This window comes from Motacilla alba, chromosome 6, assembly GCF_015832195.1.
Source record: "Motacilla alba alba isolate MOTALB_02 chromosome 6, Motacilla_alba_V1.0_pri, whole genome shotgun sequence".
Taxonomy (NCBI): Eukaryota; Metazoa; Chordata; class Aves; order Passeriformes; family Motacillidae; genus Motacilla; species Motacilla alba.
Genome location: NC_052021.1, coordinates 5060619 through 5075650, shown reverse-complemented (window position 1 = coordinate 5075650; position 15032 = coordinate 5060619). Strand labels below are relative to the sequence as shown.

Here is a 15032-nt window from a genome sequence, read left to right as displayed (position 1 = left end):
AGCTCAGAACTGCACAACTGTGAACTCCTGGTCATATTTTAAGACTTTCATCCTAAATATTCCCATTCACTCAGAGAATAAGAATAAAAGGGAGAATAAAAGGGAAATCATGGAGTCACAGGATTATTAAGGTTGGAAAAGCCCTGTAAGGTCTTTAGGCTCAACCATCAACCGCTGTGTTCACCATGTCCTCAAGTGCCACATCCACACGTTCCTTGGACACTTCCAGGGATAGGGAGTTCATCCCGGCCCACGGCAGCCTGTTCCTGTGTTCCAAAGGTCTCCACCTTTGATCCAAAGGAGCTCCAAAAAAGCAGCCTCAGAGCTGTGTCAGTTGGTGCTTTTTTGATGAAAGTGCATTGAAACTCACTTTTATCCAGAACCGAGGAAAAGAGGGTTTGGAGCACAGTGAGGAATTATTCTCTCCTGGAGGTTCTTCTGTGAGTCTGTGGCTGATTCATCCCTGGAAGTGTTCAAGGCCAGGTTGGATGGGGCTTGGAGCAACCTGGAATAGTGGAATGTCTCCCTGCACATAGCAGAAAGTGGCACTGGATGGGCTTTAAGGCCCCTTCCAACCCAAACCATCCTGGGATTCCATGATTCCCAGGCAGCTGTGTCTGCTGGGCTGTTTGCAGATGCTGTGAGGGATTCGAGTTGAACAACAGAACACTTCTATGCCATTGTCTTTAACTTGGAAGCTCTCAGTGATAATTTAAGACTTATCTGTCTCCAGAGGGAGAAAGAGACTTGGAGAGGAGGAAGAACTGGACAATGCACACAGGGTGGGATCGCTGGGGTGTCTGTGCAGGGCCAGGGGTTGGACTAAATGATCCCTGCGGGTCCCTTCTAGCTCAGAATATTCTGTGATTCCACAAACTGGAGAAGGTGTGGAGAAAGTCTAAAAGAGCTTGGTTCAAGTAAGAGAAAGAATCTCCCTGCCAAGTGATACCCACAGCCCTCAACTAGAGGCACCAAGGAATCAGGAGGGCAAATGCTCCTCTGAATCCAGGGAAAGTCTTCATTTTGTGATGAAAGACAACTCAATGAACTCAGTTTTCTGTCTCTGTCTTCCACAGTGATTCAAACCCTCCTATTCAGAGTAACAGTGCACAGCATTCCTCGGAGACCAGATGTCTGAGGACACCGGGGAAGCAGAGGGGAGGGATTTGTGGTTGTGGGGTTGTTACTGACAACAATAACTGCGGGATCATGATGTTATTCGGGGTGAACATAGTGTTGGGAGTGGGTGGTCTGGGAACTGACACGCAGCCAGGGATTGGTGCTCTTGGTTCATCTCCTCTGATACTTTGGGAGCAGATAGCAATGATTCATGGGCTATTTTTTTTTTATTTTTTTTAATCCAAAAAGATGACTTGGGAAGGGAAAAAATTCTCTTCTCTTAGCAATAGGGTTTAGGACCTGGGGAACTGTACGGATTTCCTTCTCTAATCTGTGGGAATTAGCCCTGACTGACAGGGAGCCAGCATGCAGTTGACTTACAGTCCTCAGCTAACTTGCAGCTCTGTAGAATTCCGGGAATAAAACGCTTCTTGTCCAAAGTGGAATTCCTATGAGGATCCAAGCAGAAGGGCCAATGCCAGAACGGAGGCTGCCATTGTGTCCTGGGGGAGAATCCATGCAGGTTGGAGAGCAAAAAGGTCTTTTTGGGGGGTAAATTTTCAGTGTGTGGTAACTCCTGATGGGGGCTGTGGGGTGTGAAAAGAATAATAATATAAACTATAATAATATAATATAAACCATAGGAGTTCTGCTAAAAGGAAATTCAGTGGATTGTTGTACTGTGTAGCTGCATGTGTTATGCTGTGGTACTTTAAAGCAGCATCTCCAAAGAGAGCCTTTTACCTTTCCAAAAATTTAATTGTGAGCAATAAACCATTAAAGAATTGCCATTTGAAGACTAAAATTCCAGGTAGTGAAAAGCAGATAATCAAATGAATGCCTTGAATGTGCTGTTGGAAAGTGAGCAGAGTGTGGGAGAAGGTACCAGAGAGAGAAACAAAAATATTGAAAAGCCCTGGTGCAGTGTTTGCTTTATTGCTAGAGCAGTTAGGGAAATCTCCCAGACAGGATTACAGCTTTTCCAAAATTATTGGATGAGGAGATATCAAATCTCTCATAAGAATATTTGGTTTTAAAATACCCCTTTGCTCCAAAGAGCATTTCATTTTGTGCGGTGCCTTTCTCTGCCCTTTTATTGCTGAAGGATGAGCAAATAATTGAAGTGGGGTTTGTGTATTTCCCCTGCTGCCTCTGCCAGCTCACCTGGGGAGAAGGAGGCGGGATACAACTCCAAACAAGCTGGGTTCAAGCAGGGCAGGAATAAAATGTTCTTTATCCACAGCTCAGCCAGTGACGTCCTCGTTGCTGTAGTAGGGAGTGAAGCCAGGCCATGGCCGTGGAGCTGTTGGGTTCCTGCCTTGCTGAACAGTTCTTCACAGGAAAAAAACCCTCTTTTTAAGGCTGAGTTTTTCACCTGCTTGTGGACAATACCTTCAGGACAGAAGCACCTGAACTCTGTCTCTAGCACCAGGCTGTGGCATTTGGATGTGGCAGTGGGGTGGCACTGCCCTGGTACCCAGGACAGCTCTCACAGCCTCTGCATCCTGAGGGAGAAAGGACAGGGAAAATTCCAATTCCTCTGTTTTGTGTAATTGTGGCTTCACTAGTTTCTTATGCTTGAAGTGCTTGTTTAGGGTTCCAGCCTTGGGTAGGTTTAAAATGGTGGAGAGGGGTTAGGAGCTGCTGAACTTTTACAGCACCAAGTAACATGTACCCATTTACCAGGCACTTTTTAAGTTTTACTTTTTATATATGAGTGTGTATATTTTTAAAAAGTGTATTTTTTATATTAGTATTATATGTGTGCATGCAGTTGCTGCTTTATGTGCTACATTCCCTCTTTCCAAATACTAAGTGAACTTTTACAACCCTGCTGCATCTTTTGGGGTCCCTGGATCCTCACCCAGTGCCTCTCACAGGGACATGCTGGCCCTACAAGAACCAGGAAGCCTCAGTACTCCCACCACACTTCCCTGGACACCCTGCTCAGCTCCAGAGCCTGTGCCACGCCCTGCACTGTAAACACATGTGTCACACACTGTGACCCCGGGCAGGAGGAGCACCAGGTGACATCTTCTCCCTGAAGGCTGCTGAGAGCTCTGTGCCCACCCACGCGAGTGGGGCTTTAGAGATGGATTTTTATCCTCTTTCTTCCAAGGGTTAAGCAGAGCTCATGTTTTCTGTGTCCAGCATGGCAGCAGAAAGGGGATTCTGTCCCAGGACTTTCCCTGCATTTTTTATGGACCAGCCTAGCGAGGAGTTATCTCTTAATCTGGCTTTGCAGCCCAATATAACCTGCTTTGCTGGCAGGGATTCAGCAGCCAGGTGAGGAGTGGCTCTCCCAAAACTGTTGCTGTCCTGATGCTTGAAGGGTTTTCCTGCTGAACAGAAATGCTGTGGGCTCTTTCTGGTCCTGAGGGGCTGGAGCTTGGATTCATTTCCCAGGTGGAAGATGAGAAAATTCTGCTCAATCCTGGAAATCTCCATCCCTGCTCCAGCTGAGTGAGTGTTTGTAGAAAGCTGGAGTAGTAATTCCCTGGAGGGCTTGGGATGTGGGAGTGAGGCCACAGGAGGTGAAGTATGAGGAAGCCTATTTGTACATCTTAGCCTGTGGATTTCACCTGGCTTAAGGTGTGAAATGTGGTTCTCAGCCTCGGTGGCACCAAGTTCTGCACGTGCACGGAGTCAGAGCTGGGAAATGAGGAGGCAAAACTGCAGCAGCACCCGTGGTCTGCCAGCAGCACAGAGCTCTCCTATGAGAGAGGAGCATTTCCAGTCTGGGCTCTGATTTGGGCATTGAAAATTCCATGTATTTCCCTGAAATCTTGGTTCAGCTCAGGGCTGGCTGCCAGGCTGGCCACGCTCTGCAATGTTGCAGTGAGGGCTTTGCCTCCTGCCCTGCCCCAAAGCCTCCCAGCTGGGATAGACTCTTGTCATCCTTGGGAGCACCTTTTCCAAATCCCAGTCTGTGCAAAGCCCCCCCGCCATGCTTGGAGCCCCTGCTCTGCTGGTTTTGTGCAGGTATTTTTAGGACCTGCCCCAAAAGTGCTCCTGGCACATCCAGCATCATTTCCAAGGCAGCAAAGGGCAGGATTGGACCCAAAGTGTTGTGTTTGCAGTGAGAATTCCAGGTTACACCATCATTAGCTGCCCTGTGCTTTAGATGAGAAGTTACTGTGTGGGTTCCATCCACTTAAACCTCCTGGTTCTTTAAATAGGTGTCCTTGGCCAGCTTTTCTCACTCCGTTAATCCCAGCACAGATGAACTGGCATGAATAGAAATGTTTATGGCAGCTGCATATGGAATATATCTGATTGTTGCACATAGGCAGAGCTCTGGGCTTGTCATTTGCTGCTCTATAAAGAGTCTTGGATAATCTTTCTGAAAGGAGCTGTGTAAATGCAGATATAATTAGCTTTTTTTTTCCTCTTTTTTTTTTTTTTTGGAAATAGATATCTCTTAATAAAGCACTGGAGCACAGAATAGCCATTTCCTGTGATTTTCATTCACATAATATTTATAGTGCTGCAGAACAAATGAGCCGTTGGAAAGGCAGAGAAATGAATGCCGTGGATGAACTTGCCTTGAGAGGAGTTTGTGATCAAATTATGAATCTAACAAACTACAGTAAGCCAATTACTGCTCCTCCTGGATTTGTCAGCGTGCAGGCTCAGTGGGATTTGGTGTAATCCCTCCCTGTGAACAGATGGGCAGATTGTAGGGCTCTGTCCAGACTTCCAGAGGGCTGGGATTGTCTTTTCTTACCCTTTTTGCCTCTCAATGACAACAATACTCGGAAAAGGTTGCACAGAATCAGTGAGGATGTTTCTGACCTATCCCTGTGCAAACTGTCTTTAAATTTTTACCATTTTTTCCTCCCCAGAAGGTCTTTTTTTGCCTGCCCCGGGGCACATTGTGACATAGGGCTATAGTTAAGAGGTGGTCAGCATTTTACTATGAGCTCTTGTTTGCAGGGAATTACAGAACACCCCAACCTTCTCCTCCAAGGTCAAACCAACTGAAATGGCAGGAAATAAAACAGGAATCATTATTAGTCCTCCCTGAAATCATTTTCATCACAGTCACTGAGTTGCCAGCTGCATCTCTGGCCTTCTAGAGCTGCAAACTTTCTGCTTTACAGGAAGAAAATAAAAATGTTGCATCATCAGGTGGGAGATGAAAAGATTCTGTATTTTGTCTGCTACAATTCCAAGAGGTTCCCTGTGCACCTTGTGTTGCTTCTTACACAAACCAGACACCCATGCAGCAGAAAGCTGCCAGTACTGTCCTTTGCCTCAACTAAACCACACAAAATATTGACTCCTTTAAGATTTTTTACTTTATTGCACAGCTGTAGTCTCGCTTTTAACTGGAAATACATGCTGGTAACTTCTAGACTCGATCCAATATTTGTTTCCTAAGCAGTAGCTTCAACTCCCCAAATCTATTTAGCAACTACTCAGTAAGGAAAGAAATCGTTGTAAAATGTAATGAAATAAAGTCATTGGTCCCACGAAGGCTGAGCAGGGCCAGTTTTGGGTTCAGATCAGGTTCTCCAGGGCTTTGTCCAGGAAAAAAATGTCAGGATGGAGGCTCCAAAGCCCCTGCAGCACCTCTTACCTGTCCTTGAGAGGAAATGCTATACCTTATTATCGTTATTGATTGCTTCAGCTTATGAATCATGGGGCATCCTGAGCTGGGAGGGACACACAGGGATCATCCAGTCCAGCTCCTGGTTTTGCCCAGGACACCCCAACAATCCCACCCTGTGCATCCCTGGAGCTCTGGCAGCCTTGGGGCTGTTCCCGTTCCCTGGGGAGGCTGTTCAGTGCCTCAGCACTTTTTTCCTAAAGGAAAAGCTCTCCTGTTGTGTCTCCTCCTGCCACATCTGAGCCCTGTCATTCAACCAGGTTTTGAGATCATCCATTTTTCACTTGTCTACTCCTTCAGACCACACTGTCCTCGCTTGGATACAAAAATATCGTGGGAGACAGTGCTGAAAGTCTGGGAAAGTCAAGGGAAATTATAACTGCTGTGTCCTCATCCACATTCCATCCTTTTATTATTTCTGTCACTGTCTCCTAGACAGGTTGGTCAGGCATGATTTAGCTTTGGTAAATCCAGACTGACTGATCCCAGTCACCTTCTTCTCCTCTGCATGCCCAAAGACGTGTTTTGGGAGGACAAGCTCCATAATTACCAAAGATATCACTGTCATCTGAGGTGTTTAAAAGAGTTGGAAGATGAGAAGGAACTTTATGCAAGTTTTAAAAAAGACTGGACTGAAGAACCTGTTGTATTGAGATATAAGAGAATCAGAGCTCTGTAGCAGGTCAGCTCTGTCTGTCTGGGACAGCTGGGTTGCATTCCTAGGACAAGTTGGAATTGGCAGGTGGGGATCAATTCACAGGTTGGTGAAGTACACACAAGGCTCTAACAGAACCTTGGCTCCTGCTTTTTACAAAAACAGAATTTATTTCCCAGGCATCCTCTCCCCGAGTGCAGAGAAATGCACCTGAGCCCGGCAGAAGTGGAATTTGGTCTTCCCCGTGCTGCACTCTGTGCAAATGCATCCCAGAGAGAGTCCAGCTCATCCAGGAAAATCCTCAGTGAGAGGCTGGCCCTGGCTGTGCTTGGGTCAGACTCGTTGGGGAGTGTGGGGTTTCCTGCCCACCCAGGGATGCCAGATGTGGGGTTTCACCCCCGGATTGGGATGACCCCAAAAGATGGAAAAGTACCTCCTCCAACCCGCACCTTCGAAGAAAGACTCAGTAGTCTTCTGTTGTCTGTTCTCAAGGTTGTTTATTGTTGGTTATCTAAAAGATTCTTTCCCTGAACTGCTGTGGCCCGTTCAGCAGCTCAGACAAAGGCACACTGCCCTCCCAGGGGGCTGGTGCCATCTTTTATATCATATATTACGTACTACATGTTTATACTTTTCCCCCAATGCCTACTATCTATATTGAATGGTGACTTTCTACTCTAAACCAATCTGTGAGTGCCAACATCACCAAAGACATGGAGGCTAGGAAGGAGAAAGAAAGAGGACAGAGCACACCCAAATCCCTCCATCTTAGAATCCCTGACCCCCATGTACAAAACTTGGACCCCTGCGTACAAGGCTTAAAACCCCCCTGTACAGCACTCAGAAACCCTTCCTTTCACTTCATGATTATCTCTACCATGCTATCTAAACTTGTGTGTTTGTGGCTTGTAATTCTTCATACAGAGTTGGTAATTTGCTCCATGGGCTAAGATCCAAACCCCACGTGTGTCTTTGGCTGCATGCCAGGGTCTCAGAGCCCCCTGCCAGCGGCTCTGGCCATCCAGGACACCCAGAGGGATGTCCTGGGTTCCGACAGGGAGAGGCAGGATGCTCACAGAGGAGAGGGAACCTTTCCTGAGCACCTTTGCTGCCAAGCACTCCCAGATCGGAGCCCACAAGGTGAATTACTTCCTTTTGATGATGTTCTGAGGGAATGGGAAGCTACCAACAATAACATTCCTGGAGCATATCAAATATTTAATGGACATGTCTGGGAGCAAGAAGCCTTTTCTCTCCTTCACAGGCAGCTTCTCCTGGGTTGTCCTTTCTGCCTGTAGGAATTCTTCATTCCTGGGGGACAAATCCTGCCTCGAAGATCTCGTGCTGTTGATTTCATGGGAGCTGGCTTTAGTGTTTTGGGAACACTTTAGGAATGAACACTATAACAAAAATACAGGTCTGTGTGAGGGACAGGTGGATCTCACAGCACAGATAAACCTTCGTAATAAATGGTAGAAAAAACTAAATATAGCACACAGCTACACCAGGAAAGAGGAGTTACCCTAGGTATTACTGTGGATATTAGATTTTTAATCTTGTTTTCATTGTTTTTGATGCTCAGGTATAAATAATATTTCAGGTCTTGTAACACAAAGATAGTGCTTATTCTGATTTTTTTTAAATTTTATGAGTTTTTTGGAAAGAAATTAAGCTTTTAAGTCATACTGGTAATTTGGGCTCGTGGGTGAGAAGCAGTAGCATTAGATAGGTTTACAACAACCTTGTGTACTTATTTTTTGAAGGACTAAGGAGCAATTTTAGTCCCAGTAGAGGTTTTCAAGAACTGGAGTGCTGTGGTGTTACAGTGGTCACATGACCATATAAACCTTGTGTTATGAGCTCCCCTTTACTCTCATCATGTTACAAACTGACAGAGGGGGGATTTAGGTGGAATATTGGGAAGGAGTTTTACCTGGAGGGTGGGCAGGCCCTGGCACAGGGTGCCCAGAGCAGCTGGGGCTGCCCCTGGATCCCTGGAAGTGTCCAAAGCCAGGTTGGATGGGCTTGGAGCAGCCTGGGACAGTGGAAGGTGTTTTCGGGGGTGGAACTGGCTGGGCTTTAAGGTCCCTTCCAGCCCAAACCACGACTCTCTGATTTAAATAAGCTCCATTACATGTCTGGGTGGTCTCCCATGAGTTGCACGGCGTGAAGTTCCCAGGAATTGTGAAGGGCAGTTTCAGGGAATGCTCTTTCAATTCCTCGAAGGTGAGTCAGAGCCTGAGCTCTTTTCCAAACCCTGCTTTAGGCACCTGTATCCCGGGGGATGAGAGCATCAACCAGCAGCATCGCTGTGCCCAGCCGGCCTCGGGCGGCATTCCTGCTGTCCTGGCAAACGATTTCCCAAAGGCAGCGGGAGCTGCCGCTTCCCCCGACAGACGGACGGACGGACCCCGGAGCGGGGGAGCGGCTCGGGAGCTTCGGGGGTTCGGTACCCAGCGCTGCCCAGCTCCGCCCGCAGCGCTCCGAGCCGGGGGGAGCCGAGAGGGGAAGAGAAAGGGAGAGAGGGGGAGAGAGAGCCAGGGGGGCTGGGAGCGGGGGAGTGCCCGGAGCCAGGGGGGCTGGGAAGCCGGGCTGGGAGCGGGGGAGCGCCCGGAGCCAGGGGGGCTGGGAAGCCGGGCTGGGAGCGGGGGAGTGCCCGGCGCCGGCAAGGGGCAGGCGCATCCCTGCCCATCGCAGCAGCGGGAGCCGGTGGGATGCGGAGCCGCCGGTGGGGAATGGCCGGGCGCCTCCTGCTCTGACATGCCGAGGTATTTCCGTCGGGTTGTTGGATGCCGGGCTCGCTGCTGCTCTGTTGCGGCGCTGGGGTTACTCGGGAAGCGGAGAGGAGGGTGCAGGTGTGCTCTTGCTCCCGGGGGAACTTGCTGCATCACCCAGCGCAGCAAACTTTGAGCTGCCAACTCAGGCTGGGGGGGTCTTGGGTTTGATTTCCCTTGGAATTCAGGTAAAAGTACGCCCAGGACTAATATTTTTATTCACCTCTTTAGAAGAATCATGAGTCTCGTGTTCGATTTGGAATGGGGGGGGAGTCAGTAAAAAGAGCCGGGGTTTAGTTTAATGTCCTTTGTCAAACTGTCTCTCCATCAGTGTGGCTTCCCTGCAGTGAGGCAGGAAAGACCTGAGCACTCGCTTTTCTGTTGTTTGCACTGGAAATTCATGTTGGTGGCACTGTGGAGGTCCCACAGCTCCGCTCCTCTTCCTCAGAGGAATTCCTTCGCAGCACCCCCATGCCCAGCAGCATTCCGCCTGGGTTTTGCAGTTTTTAGAGTTGAGTACTAGGAAACCTAAGGGCTTGTACCTGGCTAATTTCTTGATAAGCCTCTACACTCAGCAGTAAGTGCTCTGTTAGTACTTTCTGTCAGCTTCTCTCCCCTTTTTCTCATACCACAGTTAACCCTAATTTAAAAAAAAAAAACAAACAGCCACTTCTTTTGGTCATACCTTGAATTCCTTCATATTTAACTCTTCTTACTGTATACTTTTGTTTCGTTGTTTTGGGTTTTTGGGGTTTTTTTGTTGTTGTTTTTTTGGTTGGTTGCTTGGTTGTTTTTTGAGTTTTGGGGTTTTTTTTTTTACTTGTTCCTTGTCTGTTAATTCAGTATTACTTTCGTAATTACTGTTCATTGAATCCTGCATTTTCCTTGCCTGCTGTTGATTGCCATGCTGCCGCTACTTATGATTTTTTTTTAAAAAAGGGGAGTTTTAGTGGTTACTGCATCCCATTTAATCTGGAGAACTGTAAACAAGTGCAAACGAGTAAACAAGTAAACTTGATGTCACATTTGAAGGCAGAGGGGAGGTGTTTGTGTTTCTCCACACCAAGGGAGGTGGTGTTTAAGGTGCTGTGTTGTCACAAGAGCATAACATTCCCTGTGGAAGGGTAACCCCAAGTCCACGTTTCCTTCCTTCCTTCCCATAAAGCCAGCTGATTGGTGGAGCTGGCAAGCTGATATTACAGGAGATATGGTAAATAATTAATAATATTAATGGCCTGGACTTTCACGCAGTGTTTTGCTTTGCAGAGTTGGAGGCTTTGCCTGTGAATTCTCAGTTCCTCTTATCAGAATTTCAGGGTGGCTTTGGGGTTTTCTTTGCCAGGGGAGGCTGCAGAATGGTGAGCCAGGGGTTATTTGATGCATTTTATCTGCCCATGGTAGCACTCAGGTTTCAGGAACATGATCCCTGTGGCTTGGCAGGTGCACCCCTAAGAAATAAGAGTGGAATTTAAGGAGAGGACAGCTCTGCTCAAGGATGAAGCCTCCACTCCCAGCTCTTGTCTGGAGCTGCTGAGGCAAGAAAGTTCCTCCCAGGTGCTGTGTTTCACACCTTACCCTTGGAGAGGCAATGTGCAGGCTGTGGAGAAGTTTGGGGCTCGATATCTTCTTTATGGTGTTCTGCTCGTGCTAAATCACTGCTTGGAATAATTGTATTGTCACCTTGTGTCATATTTGCTCAGGTGTAATGGCTCTGCCACAAAGGCAGTCGCCTGGAAAATTGTGCTGCAAAATTTTTTAATGTTCCTTGGAAAGGTGGGGAGGCTTTAGAGCCTTTTTTTCCCCTTCTGGTTTAAAAGCAGAGGTTTAGAATTTTTTCTTTTTCTCTCATTTTTTCTTTTTATGAACATCCTGGTTTCCTAGTGGCTGGGATTGTCTGGTAATTTCTTCTTTTAGGAATAGGAGATGGGTCTTTATACTGAAGAAAATTTTCCTCACAACTACTTTCAAATAAAATGAAATGAACGAAATTTAGGCTCTTTAGATGAAAAATAGAACTAAGTGGCCATGCTGTATTCTGGTCATAGCTTGCTGTACGGCTAAATTGTTGTAAGGGTTAAAGGTATAATGTGTAAATTAATTCCTTTTGTGCTGCAGGCTGTGGTTTGAGAAGTCCAGTTTTAAGTTGCTTTTTAAATTGTGGATTAGTAATTTTTGTGTGTTTCTGAAAGGCTCTTATTCACAATCATCAGTTTTATTAAAAAAAAATTTCATAAAGAGTGGACTTGTGAAGGGCATTGGTGTAGTTTAATAGCACCACTGGACTTTTGGGGCTGAGAGGTGGCAACGCTGGTGTTAGGAGGCAGTTTTAGCACTGGTTCTGAGTTGATAATTTTAAATGTGCATTAGGAGCCTCAGACAGGGAAAGACCATCTGCATCTGCAGCCGTGGGGCTGGTACTGCTGCCTTAATGCCAGATCTCTCCTGGTGTCATCACTGAGCCCTTCCAAAAACAAGGATGGGGTTGGGCTGTTGGTCTTTAGAATCCCAGAATAGTTTGGGTTGGAAGGGACCTTAAAGCCCATCCAGTGCCCCCCCTTGCCATGGGCAGGGACACCTTCCACTGTCCCAGGCTGCTCCAAGCCCTGTCCAACCTGGCCTTGGGCACTGCCAGGGATCCAGGGGCAGCCACAGCTGCTCTGGGCACCCTGTGCCAGGGCCTGCCCACCCTGCCAGGGAACAATGCCTTCCCAATATCCCATCTGATCTTCCCCTCTGGCACTGGTAATCTGTTCCTTCTTGTCACTCCATGGAAAAAAAGAATGGAAGTTTTATCACTCCACTGGAATTAACTCACACTCCCTGCTCCTCCTCTGTGGTTTTCCACTGGGCTCTTCACAGCCCTCCAGGAAATGTCTTGCACTCCCTGAGTACCTGACCCTGAGCTGTGCCTCTCTGAACTTATCCTGCTTCTGTTCCTGCAGCCCTTCAGAGCCTCCAGCTATTTCTGGGTGCTGTCCATGGCCCCTCCTCCACGTCCTGTGTCCCTGCTGTGTCACATAGGATCAACCCGTTCCTGCCATCAGTGAACACAGTTACTGCTGAAAAGTTTAATGAGATCAGTTCCAAGCCTGAATTTTAAGACCCTCTTAATAATCACTTAAGTTTTCAGCACTTCTGCTGTTGTCTCCCCATGAGCCAGATGCTCACCAACCCCTGAATGCCTCTGCCTGTGGCAGCTTAACTCCCGTTTTCCCACGTGACACTACTGAATACTCAGCTAAACCCCAGATTAATGGGATCTCCAGCGTTTAGGGAATGTTATCTGGTGAAGTAATCTCTTAGTTAGTCTTTCATGAGCTACCTTGTGCTGAATAATAAGGAATTTGGTCATGTTTCCCAGTGCTTTCATGTCTTTGGAAAGAAATTTGAAGGGAAGAGCACTTGGGTCTCTGTGCCACTAAAGGAAGTGATGTAGGCTTGGAGAGAATTCTTCTCTTAAGCATGAATTATTAATTCCCTGCTCTTTAATTGTCTGCAGTATCCCAGTTAAAGGAAATGTCGAAGTGGTGTTCAGTTTTTGTGTGCTGTTCATTTCCAAACTCTGGCTTTGACTTTAATGGTCCCTAAAGCTTTTATTCCCTTTATGATGATTTCTTCTTTTATACCCTTGTGTTTCTTATATTTTATTTCATTTCTTTTTTCATTTTCATTTCTTCACCGCTCACCCCCTCCCTCTCCTCCCATGGTAAATATTAACACCCTTACTGAAAATAAGGTCAAAAATTTCCTTTGTACTTAGACTCGCTGGATTTGATGACCTTGGAGGTCTTTTCCAACCTTAATGATTTGGTGATTAGCCTTCCCAAAATACCCATTTTGCTGCAGAGAAACCCACATTGTTCTTTTCCTGACCCCTGCCTTCACAGAGCACCCAAAAATCTTCATAAAGTTCTCAAAACCAGGAAAATACTGCATTCTTGGAGATCTTCCTGAGATTCTGCACACCAATTCTCCCTAGATTTTCTTTTAACTTCTTCATTGTGTCTGATTTTAGGCTTTTTAAAACTCCATAGGTAAAGCCTTCTAATGTTGGAAGTAGTTCCCTGTTAGCTGTGCACCCATACAGAGTCCTTCATCTTGAGAATCTTTCCTTCTCTCTTTTTTCTTTGGAATATTTGGCACCTGTCATTGAAAGATTTCTGGGCCTCCTTCGTTTTCAGGTACCTGAGATTCTCATTTCAGTTGATTTTTCTAGTTACTTTCCTTAATTCCTTCCTTTTTTTTTTCCCCAAATAAATACTGATAACCCTTAATTACAACCCCTTTTTCTTTTGTTTTTCCATCTTGTTTAATCAACTGATTATCATTCAAATCCAGTTTATTTTCTGTCAGCTAATCCTCTCCAAACTGAGAGTGAATTAACCTTATTTCTCCCAGATACAAAGGTTTCCTGCTGGATCAATCCTCTATGAGAGCAAACAAATTAAGCTGCTATTTGTAATTTTTGTTCTTTGTATCTGGAAAATGAAATTCTCCAACAGTGGCCCAATTTCTAAAGAGTTCTTAATTCCCTTAAGGACACCACAGCCACCCATGTGTTGCTTCCAGTTTAAGGAATTACTGCCCCTCAATGCAATTTACCTGGATCAGCCCTTCCCAGAGGGATTTTGATCACCTCCAATATTGAAATTTAACATATGGCTCTTCTCTGGCTCCCTGTCTCTGCCTCCAAAGGAAAATTCTTTGGAGAATCTTCTCTGCTCATGTCTGGAGAAGCAGTAAGATCAAGTTGATTGGTCGCCCCAATGGTTTTGCCTTTCTGGCAGCTCTTGGAGAGAACCAAAATGGAAAAATTTTGCCCCAGATTAGGCCAGACATCGGAACAGCATCGATGCTTCCAACCTGCTGTCAACTATGGCTCCCATGAAACTGATGAATCAGAGTTTGTTTCATCTGGGGAGCACAAGAGATGTGGGATTTGTTTGCTCTGTCCTGATGTAGGACAGGCATTCCTCAGAATACATCCCTTCAAATGCTGCTGCTCTGGTCCCTCTGTAGAGAAGACATTTTAGATTTTATTTACTCCAGTGCAAGGTGGTCCCAAGTTCATGCACACATAGATCCAAACTGTTGGTTTGATGGAAGGAGAGAGAGCTGCAAGGTTCCAGTACAACAATCCAGGCTTTTAAGAAGAAAACTTTTACAAATCACAATATCCAGAAATAATTGTGAGCTCTATTAAAGCACAAAATGTCTACTGAAATTTCATAATGGTTTTTATTATCACACCCACCTTTCATAAAGTGAAATTCTGCTGTGACTTTTCCTCTTGGAACTGTTAAATCTCTGGGATATCACCAGAGCTTTGGATTTGAAATTCTGTAGTGGCTTTTCCTCCTGGAACTGTTCTGTCTCTGGGATATCACCAGAACATTGGATTTGAAATTCTGTTGTGGCTTTTCCTCCTGGAACTGTTCTGTCTCTGGGCTATCACCAGAACTTTGGCTTTGAAGCCATGGCAGCTGAATCTACTTCCTCTGTGACACTCGAGATGCTGCAACACCTTTTGCATTTCCCAAAATCACCATTCCTTGGGAGTGCTCTTTTCCCTCCCAGCACACAAGCACATGCTAGGTTCTGAGTTAAACAAATGTTATAATTTTTAAGCACTTCCAAAATCTTAGCTCAAAACGAGGCCTGAATAAAGCAGGATTGTGACAATCCATGAGCAATTGGAGCTGTAATTTTGGGTGATTCACTGGGACAAAAAGGGTTTGGTACAGACTGAGTGTGCCGAGGCCAAGATGCTTCTGGGATGTGGAGAATTTAGGTTCCCCCAGTGGCAGTTCCTGATCCTGCCGTGGTCTGCAAGTCCCGTGCATTCCCTGATCCCACCTGTGGGATCTGTAGA

The 15032-nt window shown here is 46.2% G+C and overlaps 1 protein-coding gene across 16 annotated transcripts in view; it reads left to right on the top strand.

Moving 5' to 3' along the window:
* PCDH15 (protocadherin related 15) overlaps positions 1 to 15032 on the top strand; it is a 635072-nt gene that overhangs the window by 303727 nt on the left and 316313 nt on the right. Inside the window, exon 1 of one of the 16 annotated variants that reach the window (XR_005257311.1) lies at positions 1477 to 1642. The exons of 13 other annotated variants lie outside the window; for them this stretch is intronic. The gene's annotated coding sequence lies outside the window, so the exon portion shown is untranslated. Of the gene's footprint in view, positions 1 to 1476; positions 1659 to 9057; positions 9155 to 15032 lie in introns of those variants that run through there. 2 more of the 16 variants (XR_005257313.1, XR_005257312.1) reach the window with 2 other exon arrangements.